The sequence below is a fragment of the Notamacropus eugenii genome, chromosome 5 (genome assembly GCF_028372415.1).
Source record: "Notamacropus eugenii isolate mMacEug1 chromosome 5, mMacEug1.pri_v2, whole genome shotgun sequence".
NCBI lineage: Eukaryota > Metazoa > Chordata > Mammalia > Diprotodontia > Macropodidae > Notamacropus > Notamacropus eugenii.
Genome location: NC_092876.1, coordinates 382,867,902 through 382,878,240, shown reverse-complemented (window position 1 = coordinate 382,878,240; position 10,339 = coordinate 382,867,902). Strand labels below are relative to the sequence as shown.

Sequence of the window (10,339 nt, the reverse complement as noted above, 5' to 3'; positions counted from 1 at the left end):
ATGGCATTGATCATGGTTCATTTCACTTGCCTTCAAGGAACCAATTCACAGTTGCTCCTCTTCCAGTCCTTTTACTTCTTTTCTTACTCCTTTTAGGTTGATGACTCCATGAATCTACCAAGGATTCCATGCTTATAAGATAATGAATACTTTTTCAGCACAAGGTACACTTTCAATAGTAGACAGTCATCCTACACTGTTCTGTCTCTCAGCATATGCTTGGAATCTATTTGAAGTTTGAGGCTGTTTCTTACCATAATGACAATTTTTAATGGGAGAATTTAATGCCATTGAGCCATACTAACACATTATTCTATTTCAGGAATGGTCTGTGGGAATAGCATATAGGTTCCAACCAAGAATATTCCTCAAAAAGGAGGGACTTGGCAATAATTGGTGTAATTTTCTTTTTTTAAAATTTTAAATGTTTATTTATTAATTTATAGTTTTCAACATTCATTTCCACAAAATTTTGAGTTCCAGATTTTCTCCCCATCTCTCCCACCCCACCCCACCCCCATAACGCTGTGCATTCTGATTATCCCTTCCCTCAGTGTGCCCTTCCTTCTATCACACACTTCACTTTCTTTATCCCCATCTTCTCTCTTTTCTTGGAGGGCAAGGTAGATTTCTATACCCCATTATCTGTATTTCTTATTTCCCAGTTGTATGCAAAACCATTTCTCACCATTCATTCCTAATACTTTGAACTCCAACTTCTCTCCCTTCCTCTCTCCCCACCCATCCCCACTGAGAAGGCAAGCAATTCAATATAGGCTATATATGTGTAGTTTTGCAAATGACTTCCATAATAGTCATATTGTGTAAGACTAACTATATTTCCCTCCATCCTATCCTGCCCCCCATTTATTCTCTTCTCTCTTTTGACCTTGTCCCTCTCCATAAGTGTTTACTTCTAATTTCTCCCTTCTCCCATTTGCCCTCCCTTCTATCATCCCCCTCACCCCATTTGTGCCCTTCTCCCCTACTTTCCTGTAGCGTAAGATAGATTTTCATACCAAATTTAGTGAGCATGTTATTCCCTTCTTAAGCCACATGTGAAGAGAGTAAGTTCACTTTTCACCCTCTGACCTCCTCCCTTTTCTCCTTCATTGAATAAGCTTATTCTTGCCTCTTTTATGAGAGATAATTTGCCCCATTTCATTTCTCCCCCCAATATGTTCCTCTCTCCTTAATTTTATTTTTTTAGATATCATCCCTTCTTAATCAACTCACCCTGTGCTCTCTGTATACACACACACACGTGTACATATATGTGTGTGTGTGTACGTGTGTATAATCCCTCCAATTCCCCAAATACTGAGAAAAGTGTCAAGAGTTACAAATATTGTCTTTTCATGTAGGAATGTAAATAGTTCAACTTTAGAAAGTCCTTTATGATTTCTCTTTCCTGTTTACTTTTTAATGCTTGTCTTGATTCTTGTGTTTGAAAGTCAGATTTTCTTTTCAGCTCTGGTCTTTTTAATCAAGAATGCATGAAAGTTCTCTATATCATTGAATGACAATTTTTTCCCCTGAAGTATTACACTCAATTTTGCTGGGTAGGTGATTCTTGGTTTTAATTCTAGTTCCTTTGACTTCTGGAATATCATATTCCAAGCCCTTCAATCCCTTAATGTAGAAGCTGCCAGATCCTGTGTTATCCTGATTGTATTTCCACAATACTTGAATTGTTTCTTTCTAGCTGCTTGCAGTATTTTCTTCTTGACCTAGGAACTCTGGAATTTGGCTACAATTTTCCTAGGAGTTTCTCTTTTTGGATCTCTTTCAGGAGGTGATTGGTGGATTCTTTCAATATTTATTTTACCCTCTGGTTCTAAAATTTCAGGGCAGTTTTCCTTGATAATTTTATGAAAGATGATGTCTAGGCTCTTTCTTTGATCATGGCTTTCAGGTAGTCCCATAATTTTAAAATTGTCTCTCCTGGATCTATTTGCCAGGTCAGTTTTTTTTTCCAATGAGATATTTCACATTATCGTCCATTTTTTCCTTCTTTTGGTTTTGTTTTGTAATTTCTTGGTTTCTCATAAAGTCATTAGTTTCCATCTGCTCCATTGTAATTTTTAAAGAACTATTTTCTTTAGTGAGCTTTTGAACCTCCTTTTCCATTTAGCTAATTCTGCTCTTTAAAGTGTTCTTTTCCTCATTGGCTTTTTCAGCTTCTTTTGCCCTTTGAGTTAGTCTATTTTTTAAGGTTTTAATTTCTTCAGCATTTTTTTGGGTCTCGTTTAGCAAGCTGTTGACTCCCTTTTCATGGTTTTTTTGCGTTATTCTCGTTTCTCTTCCCAATTTTTCTCCACCTCTCTTACTTGATTTTCAAAATCCTTTTTGAGCTCTTCCATGGCCTGAGACCATTGCATATATTATTTTGGAGGTTTTGGATGCAGAAGCCTTGACTTTTATATCTTCTTCTGAAGACCAGAATTGTTTCTCCTCTTCCAAAAGGATGGAAGAAAATACCTGCTCACCAAGAAAGTAACCTTCTATTGTCTTATTCTTTTCCCTTTTTTGGGTATTTTCCCAGCCAGTTACTTGACTTTTGAATTCTTTGTCAGAGCTGAGCTCAGACCTGAACTTCAAATCAGCTGTTCAATTCCCTCAGGGGCCATAGGCAGAGGGCTTCAAAAAGGAAAGCTGCCACTGCAGTGACTGTGATAGGGGGTCCGGAACATGCTCCCCTCTCCTGGGTGAAGGGTCCTTCCCACTGACCTTTGAAGCTGTTTGTGGGTTGAGCAATCTGGGAACTGGTGCTGCTGGTGGCTCCCTGAAGTCACAGAGTCCTGTCCCTACCACACTAGGTTGTGCTCCGTGCTTCCTGGGCTGCTCTGCATGAGCTCCACATTTCCTGGGCTCAATTGGTGTAATTTTCAAGGGTGCTTATGATATAGAATGAATGTCACCTAAGATTTTATATACATGTATATACATGTGTGTATGCATGTATATATATAGACATGCACATATGTATATGTATACAGATGTGTATATATGTGCATGTATGTTTGTATTTATGTTCATATGGAGGTGTACAGCAATTGGTCAGTGCTATATTTATAGGGGTTTAAGTGAACTATTATATATTCATTATTTATGTGATATTCCAGAATGTAATTATTTTCTTGATTTCTAGTAGTATATTTTATATCAGGTTGAATTTATACCTAAAGAGAAGACAAAGGGAAGAAAAGGATACTGAATAAAATTTTAAAGGTCTGGTAAACTTTGTTATTGTTTTAGGTCTAATTTAATTGTTTTTGTTGTTGTTGTTGTTGTTGTTGTTTAGAAAAACTGAAGCAGCTCTCCATTACCAGCAACTTTTGACTAAAGGAGAGTGGTACTTGGTAATTTGTGATGGTGAGGAATTTATTTTTTATGGCCCTTTTGGGATTTATGTTAAGGCGTTTTATATCAACTTCGTTTTGATAAATTCCAGTTTTAAATGTTTATTTTTGCTTTAAGGTTGAATAAGAGAGATATCTGCCAGTTTAGAGTATTCCAAGTAATTTACTTCGTTAGATTCCAGTGATTATCTTTTTAAAACCAGGATTAATTTTAAGCTTTTATTAAGAAAGAGGATTTTTTAAAGAAGGAATGTTTAAGTAAAAAAGATGTGTCTAAATAAAGATCTTTAGTGTGATTTTTAGAAGGCCTGATCAATTTTATTTATAAGCCTATTTATTGCAGCAATTTGATGGTATTGATAAACAATTATGTCAAGATCTACTGCGATTAGTGAGACCTATTGTTTGAGGAGAAAGCTTTTCTGGGTCCCTGAATATTCATTTGGAGTTTCATTCTCAGGTTTGTTGTGTCCTTGGACTGACTTAAATTGAGACCTTTAAGAAAAACATCAGCAGGCAGCTGCAGCTCAATGGGAGTGACATCTGTGATCTAAGGCTAGTGAGTATCCATCCTTGGGATTAATATTGGGAGTTTACCGTGGGGAAAACCAAGTCTTGTCAATCCATTTTCCCATACAAGAAATCTGTCCACATAGTTCCATATGATAGGCTACTGAGTAGGACTTGAGGACCAATTTTGATGCTATTATAACTATGTCATTGCTTATAGCTCTCATAGCAAATTTCCACTATCAGGTAGACAATCATTGGAAGTTTGTTATTGCAATGCTGAATCTATTCCTCATTAGATTAATCCTAAGGCATCTGAATTACTGTAAAAAGTTGCAAGTGGAAAACATCTTGTTGTTTTGATAGGAATTTGTAGTCTTTCCATGGCTTAAGCAAGAGTTCAATTAGTGCTTGAACTTTGCGTGTATAAGATTCCATTCCTGAATTATTTCATTCTTTTAGAATGATGAATAGAATTAGATAAAGATAAAGATGGTTGTGAAACAAAGATGTGAATCTATTAAGTTGTGAGGTTAAAGTCAAGAACTTCTTTTGTTTATGTTTTAAGGAACAGGATTTAAGTACACTTAGTTATGTTAGTGGAGAGTAGTAACTTGAGTTACTTGTGTCGCCTTAACAGGAAATCTGATTTTACTTATGTCTGTTACTTATTCTGTGATTAGTATATGTATGGAAATCAATGAAATTTTCCCATTGTTTAAAGGGATTCTGAGAACAGTAGTGTACGTTTTAAGTCCATTTGAACATGGTTAAGAACTGAACATAGTTTTTGATAGAGTCTTTCCTATAAGCTACTCTCTGTAGACAATTTGGGATTATTATATTTACACACTCCATCCCCAGACGTTTTGTTGCTTGTTATTAAGAATCATAAAGTAAAATCATTTGTGCAATGTTGAGCTTAGGGATGACAAAGCATCTGCTTACTAGTACTTACAAGTACTAGTTCTGTCAAGATAAGTTGTGAGTTTTCATGACGAATCTCTTACTATTACACACGTGAAGTTATAGTCAATCATTGTTACCAAGGATATGTGACCCTTGAGAGCTGAATTTAGTTGGGAGAACAACTCTTGGCTCGGCCTGAAGTAGGATTCTAATGACTTGATTTCCCCAGTATGACATTTCCTCTTGATTGGAAATATCCTAACTGGCTAACTTGAAGCCTGGCTCAATAAAACTGACTATCAAGATCACTAGGTAAATGAAGCAACGACTTATGAAACCAGGTTATGATTCTGTTATATAGTGAGGTTAATATGATAACTGTCTCACTTCTATGTTAAGGGAAAAAATTGTAGCACAATTAGTTGTCTCAAGAGAAGAATGGCTTGTGGTCTATCTTGCAAATGCCTACTATTATTAGGGATTATTCATTTGAACATGACTGGAAATAAAAAATGCTATATTATAAATAACTTCCTTTATATAGTTGGTTAAATTAAAAATTTAATGTTTGTGATCTAAGAGGTTCTAAATTTGGTTTTACATTAATAGAGACATTAAATTTGAGCTACATTTCATCATTTGACAGGGATAATGGCAAAGTAAATTAAAAATTGTGTTAAGTCCAGTTTTGTAGGAGATTTCTAGCAGAGAAGATCTCTTCAGGTGATCTGAACCAGAAAAGAACTTCTCTAAGACCATACCCAAACCACAGAACAGTGTCAAATGTTTCCAGAGGAAGAGAATGTATGGGATGAGACTTATGAAATGCACAATTCTCTTACTTTTCCCCTCAGTACCTTTTATCTTTAAGGTCTATTTGTCAAAAGAAAAAGAAAACCTTTGGTTTTCTCCAAGTACCTGTTGATGTTGTCCCCTCATGAGCCCCAAAGTTAGAGACCCATTATGAAGTGTGTGTCATGTCTCAAAAGAATCAAATGAAGAAATGAGAGAAATGATTATTTTTGTCTCATATTAATAGCCAATTCCTAAAATTGAGGAAATTCCAGCTTTTTTTCCATATTCTATTTCCTTGTCCAGTCTCTCAAGAACAGAGCTGATGGAAGACAGGATTAACCCTTATTCCGGGTATTGCTCTTCTCCCCAAGTAACTCAGGCTTGGTTGGAGGATATAGATTGTCTAGATTGCCGAAATCTGGGAGTGTTTTGTGTATTGGGACAGTCTCTCTGTTCAACAATGTCATGATGACGCACTCAGCTCTTCACTGGAGGAAAGCTCACATCTCTTTGTAAAGTCTATCTTTCAATTATTGACCCACCGTTTTTGTTTTTTTTTATTGCTATCCTCAGAAACACTTCTCTTCCAAAGGGCATAGAAGTCATGAGCCTACCCGACATAATTACCTTTTTGCATTCCAGATTGCCACTGGCCATTTATTAACAATACTGTTATTATTAATAAAATTATACACTTATACAGAAATTATGCATCTCAGTCTTTTTAAATGCCACACCACTCCAACTGTATCATTCAGATCTTGCCCCTTTAATTTAATTTATTTTCATTTATTTATCTATTTATTTAAAGCTTTCGACATTTCTACAAAATTTTGGGTTCCAAATTTTCTCCCCATCTCTCCCCTCCCCCCCGACAACGCCATGCATTCTGATTACCCTTTCACCAATCTGCCTCCCTTCTAACATTCCTCCCTTCCTTTATCCCCATCTTCTCCCTTGTCCTATAGGGCAAGAGAAATTTCTATACCCCATTACCTGTATTTCTAATTTCCCAGTTGTACGCAAAAACAATTCTCAACATTTGTTCCTAAAACTTTGAGTTCCAACTTCTGTTCCTTCCTCTCTCCCCACCCCTCCCCACTGATAAGGCAAGCAATTCAATGTAGACTATATATGTGCAGTATTGCAAATGACTCCCATAATAGTCATGTTGTGTAAAACTAACTATATTTCCCTCCATCCTATCCTGCCCCCCATTTCTTCTCTTTTTAGACCTTGTCCCTCCCCAAGAGTGTTTACTTCTAATTGCTCCCACCTCCCATTTGCCCTCTCACCATACCCCCCACCTTGCTTATTCCCTTCACCCCTACTTTCCTGTAGTGTAAGAATAGATTTTCATACCAAATTGAGTGTGCATGCTATTCCTTCCTTGAGCCAAATATGATGAGAGTATGCTTCACTTTTTCCCCTCTCACCTTCCCCTTTTCCCCTCCATTCTTGCTTCTTCTATGAGAGATAATTTGCCCCATTCTGTTCCTCCCTTTCACCTCCCAATATATTCCTCTCTGACCCCTTAATTTTATTTTTTTAGATATGATCCCTTCCTATTCAACTCACCCTGTGTGCTCTCTCTCTCTCTCTCTCTCTCTCTCTCTCTCTCTCTCTCTCTCTCTCTCTCTCTCTCTCTCTCTCTCTCTCTCTCTCTCTCTCTGTGTAATCCCTCCAACTACCCAGATACTGAAAAAAGTTTCAAGAGTTAGAAATATTATCTTTCCATGTAGGAATGTAAACAGTTCAATTTTAGTAAGTCTCTTGTGATTTCTCTTTGCTGTTTACCTTTTCATACTTCTCTTGATTTTTGTGTTTGAAAGTCAAATTTTCTTTTCAGCTCTGGTCTTTTCATCAGGAATGCTTGAAAGTCCCCTGTTTCATTGAATGAGCATTTTCCCCCCTGAAGTATTATACTCAGTTTTGCTGGGTAGGTGATTCTTGGTTTTAATCCTAGTTCCTTTGATTTCTGGGATATCATATTCCAAGCCCTGTGATCCTTTAATGTAGAAGCTATTACATCTTGTGTTGTCCTGATTGTATTTCCATAGTACTTAAATTGTTTCTTTCTAGCTGCTTGCAATATTTTCTCCCTGACATGGGAACTCTGGAATTTGGCTGCAATATTCCTAGGAGTTTCTCTTTTTGGATCTCTTTCAGGAGGTGATTGGTGGAGTCTTTCAATATTTATTTTGCCCTCTTGTTCTAGAATTTCAGGGCTAATTTTCTTAATAATTTCATGAAAGATGATTTTTAGGCTCTTTGATCATGGCTAAGCACTCCAACAATGGCATAATGGGCGCTGGCTGCTGCCTGCCTGCCATAGGCACCAGAAGCAATGGTCCACTGCTGCCGCCGCCACTGCTGCCTCAGGCTGGGGCTAGGGGAGGACCCTGCTCTCTTCTCTCTCTGGTTGAAAAAGCCTGACCTTTGGTGCCTGTGGTTTGAGGGATCTGTGAACCACCGCTGCAGCCTGGCATGTTGTCCCCAAAGCCTGCTGCAGCCCTCTGCCTCCCAGTGCCATGTCGCCAAGGCTGGGCTGGCTTCCACTCTGCATCTGGTGTGACAAACCTTTCCCATTGGCCTTCCAGGTCACCCTGGGCTGGAAATCTCCTCCACTCTGTCATTCTGTGGCTTCTGCTACTCTAGAATTTGTTGAGAGTCTCTCTTTACAGGTATTTTAAGGGTTGTGGGGGAAGAGCTAGAGTATATCTGTCTTTACTCTGCCATCTTGACTCGGCCTCCCCTTTTTATTTTTTTGAAAAAGTATTGTTCTCGTTTCGTTTTTTTCAACATCACAGTAATCTTCCTCAGCATCCCTTCTCCTCCCAAAGAGTCATCCCATATAAAATTACTATTTTAAAAGATAAAAAAGAATAGGAAACAAAATCAAACTGATCGGTGTGTATATATATATGTATATATATATATATGTGCATATGTATGCCTGTATATGTACATATATATGCCTGTATATGTACATATATGTCTGTATATGTACATATATGCACACACATATATATACATATGTATCTATATCTATCTGTCTGTCTATCTGTCTATCTGTCTGTCTTGGAGGGATTGAAACATGACATTCTGTAAGGCAAAGGAGCTTGGACTACAACCAAGGATCAATTACCCAGCAAAACAGTATATTATTTCAGGCAAGGAGGCAGACATTTAATGAAATAAAGGATTTTCAGACCTTCCTGATGAAAAGGGCAGAGCTCAAAGGGAAATTTGATCTTCAAATACAAGACTCAGGTGAGGCATAAAAAGGTAAGCAGGGGAATGAAAGGAAAAAAATTGTTATTCAATAAGGGTAAACTGTTTACATTTCTACGTAGGAAAATGACCAGATCCAGTCTGGTAGGAGGGGAGCTAACTCTAGCACATCATTATCACGTGACTGCCAGGGGCGGAGTGTCCCAGTCCACAGGCCAATGAGCAGGACTGCTTCCTTGTAGGTGAGGTGGAGTTAAGGGTGAGGAAGAGCCCCTCCCCCACCTGCTGCATGTTCTCGTGGCTGGAGATACATGTGACCTTGACTTGGTGCTGAAGGTCAGGGACTGCACGTGCAGGCGCGAGGAGCTGAGCTTGGCTGAACACCCTCCTGCCTCTCCTGTCCTGAGGCCTTTTCTCAGGCACAGACGAGTCAAGAATGAAGGGTGCCCTGCCCCTATGCCCCTTTCCTGCTCCCCCCCTCCCCCGGCCAAATCTCCCCAGGCTATTTCCGCCAACCAGACCGCAGGTGCTGAGCACCCACCTGGGGCGTGCTGAGTCACACCTGGAGCCCCCAGAGACCCAGACACCAGGTGGGTCCTGCCAGTGGTTGGAGACGCTTTACCCTCCCCTCCCCCCAGTAGGAAAACCTCGGCAATTGCAGGATGTTCAGGAAGGTCCATGACCCTGTGGCCTCTCTTAGGGCCATTGAGTGGATTCTGTTCTTTGGCCTCATGTGACCTTTTAGACCCAGCCGTGACCTCTGCAACCTTCCCCTCAGAAGCTGGTAACAAACTGCCCCAGTTCGATTCTTTATGTTGAATGTATCAAATGTATATGTTCTGGGCTGGAACTGAATACATTTTCCTCCTCCTATTCTTAAGAAATCCCATGATTTTTAAGATATATATGTTTATACACACGTATATACATATGTTTTTATGTGTATATTTTCTAGTAAGGTAAAAAGCAATTACTTTTTAATGCCTTTTACACTACCAAGCTGTAACAGTTTTTTTTTTTGCTGAGACTAAATTCAATCATTTTTTTCTTTCCACATCTTGCTAGTAATATTTGTTGCAGCCAGTAAAATTAAGATTGAGTTTCATTTTGGAGGGACTTATTGTTTAGGGCTGCTAGATGGCTCAGTGAATAGAGTGAGGGGTCTGGAGTCAGAAAAACCCAGATTCAAATCTGCCCTCAGACATTGATTAGCTGTGTCACCCTGAGCAAGTCACTTAAGTTGTTTGCCCCAGTTTCCTTATCTGCAAAATGAGCTGGAGAAGGAAATGACAAACCACTCCAGTATCCTTGCCAAAAAAAAAAAAAAATCAATTGGCTTCTCTTAAGAGTCAAACATTTCTTTTTTTTTTTTTGGAATTCTTTTTTAAATTTATTTTCAGTGTTCTACAATCACTTCCATATAACTTAGACTTTTTCCGTTCCCTCCTCTTCCTTTCCCCTCCCTCCCTCCTCCCTCCCTGAGACAGCATACAGTTTTATATAGGTTCTACACATATATTCGTATTAAA

The 10,339-nt window shown here is 38.5% G+C and overlaps 1 long non-coding RNA gene across 1 annotated transcript; it reads left to right on the top strand.

The window, feature by feature from the left end:
• Positions 1 to 172: 172 nt before the first annotated feature.
• On the top strand, positions 173 to 6,282 carry LOC140506823 (uncharacterized). The gene is made up of 2 exons (XR_011968101.1): positions 173 to 3,375; positions 3,823 to 6,282. It is a non-coding gene; the product is annotated as an uncharacterized lncRNA (long non-coding RNA).
• The last annotated feature ends 4,057 nt before the right edge of the window (positions 6,283 to 10,339 follow it).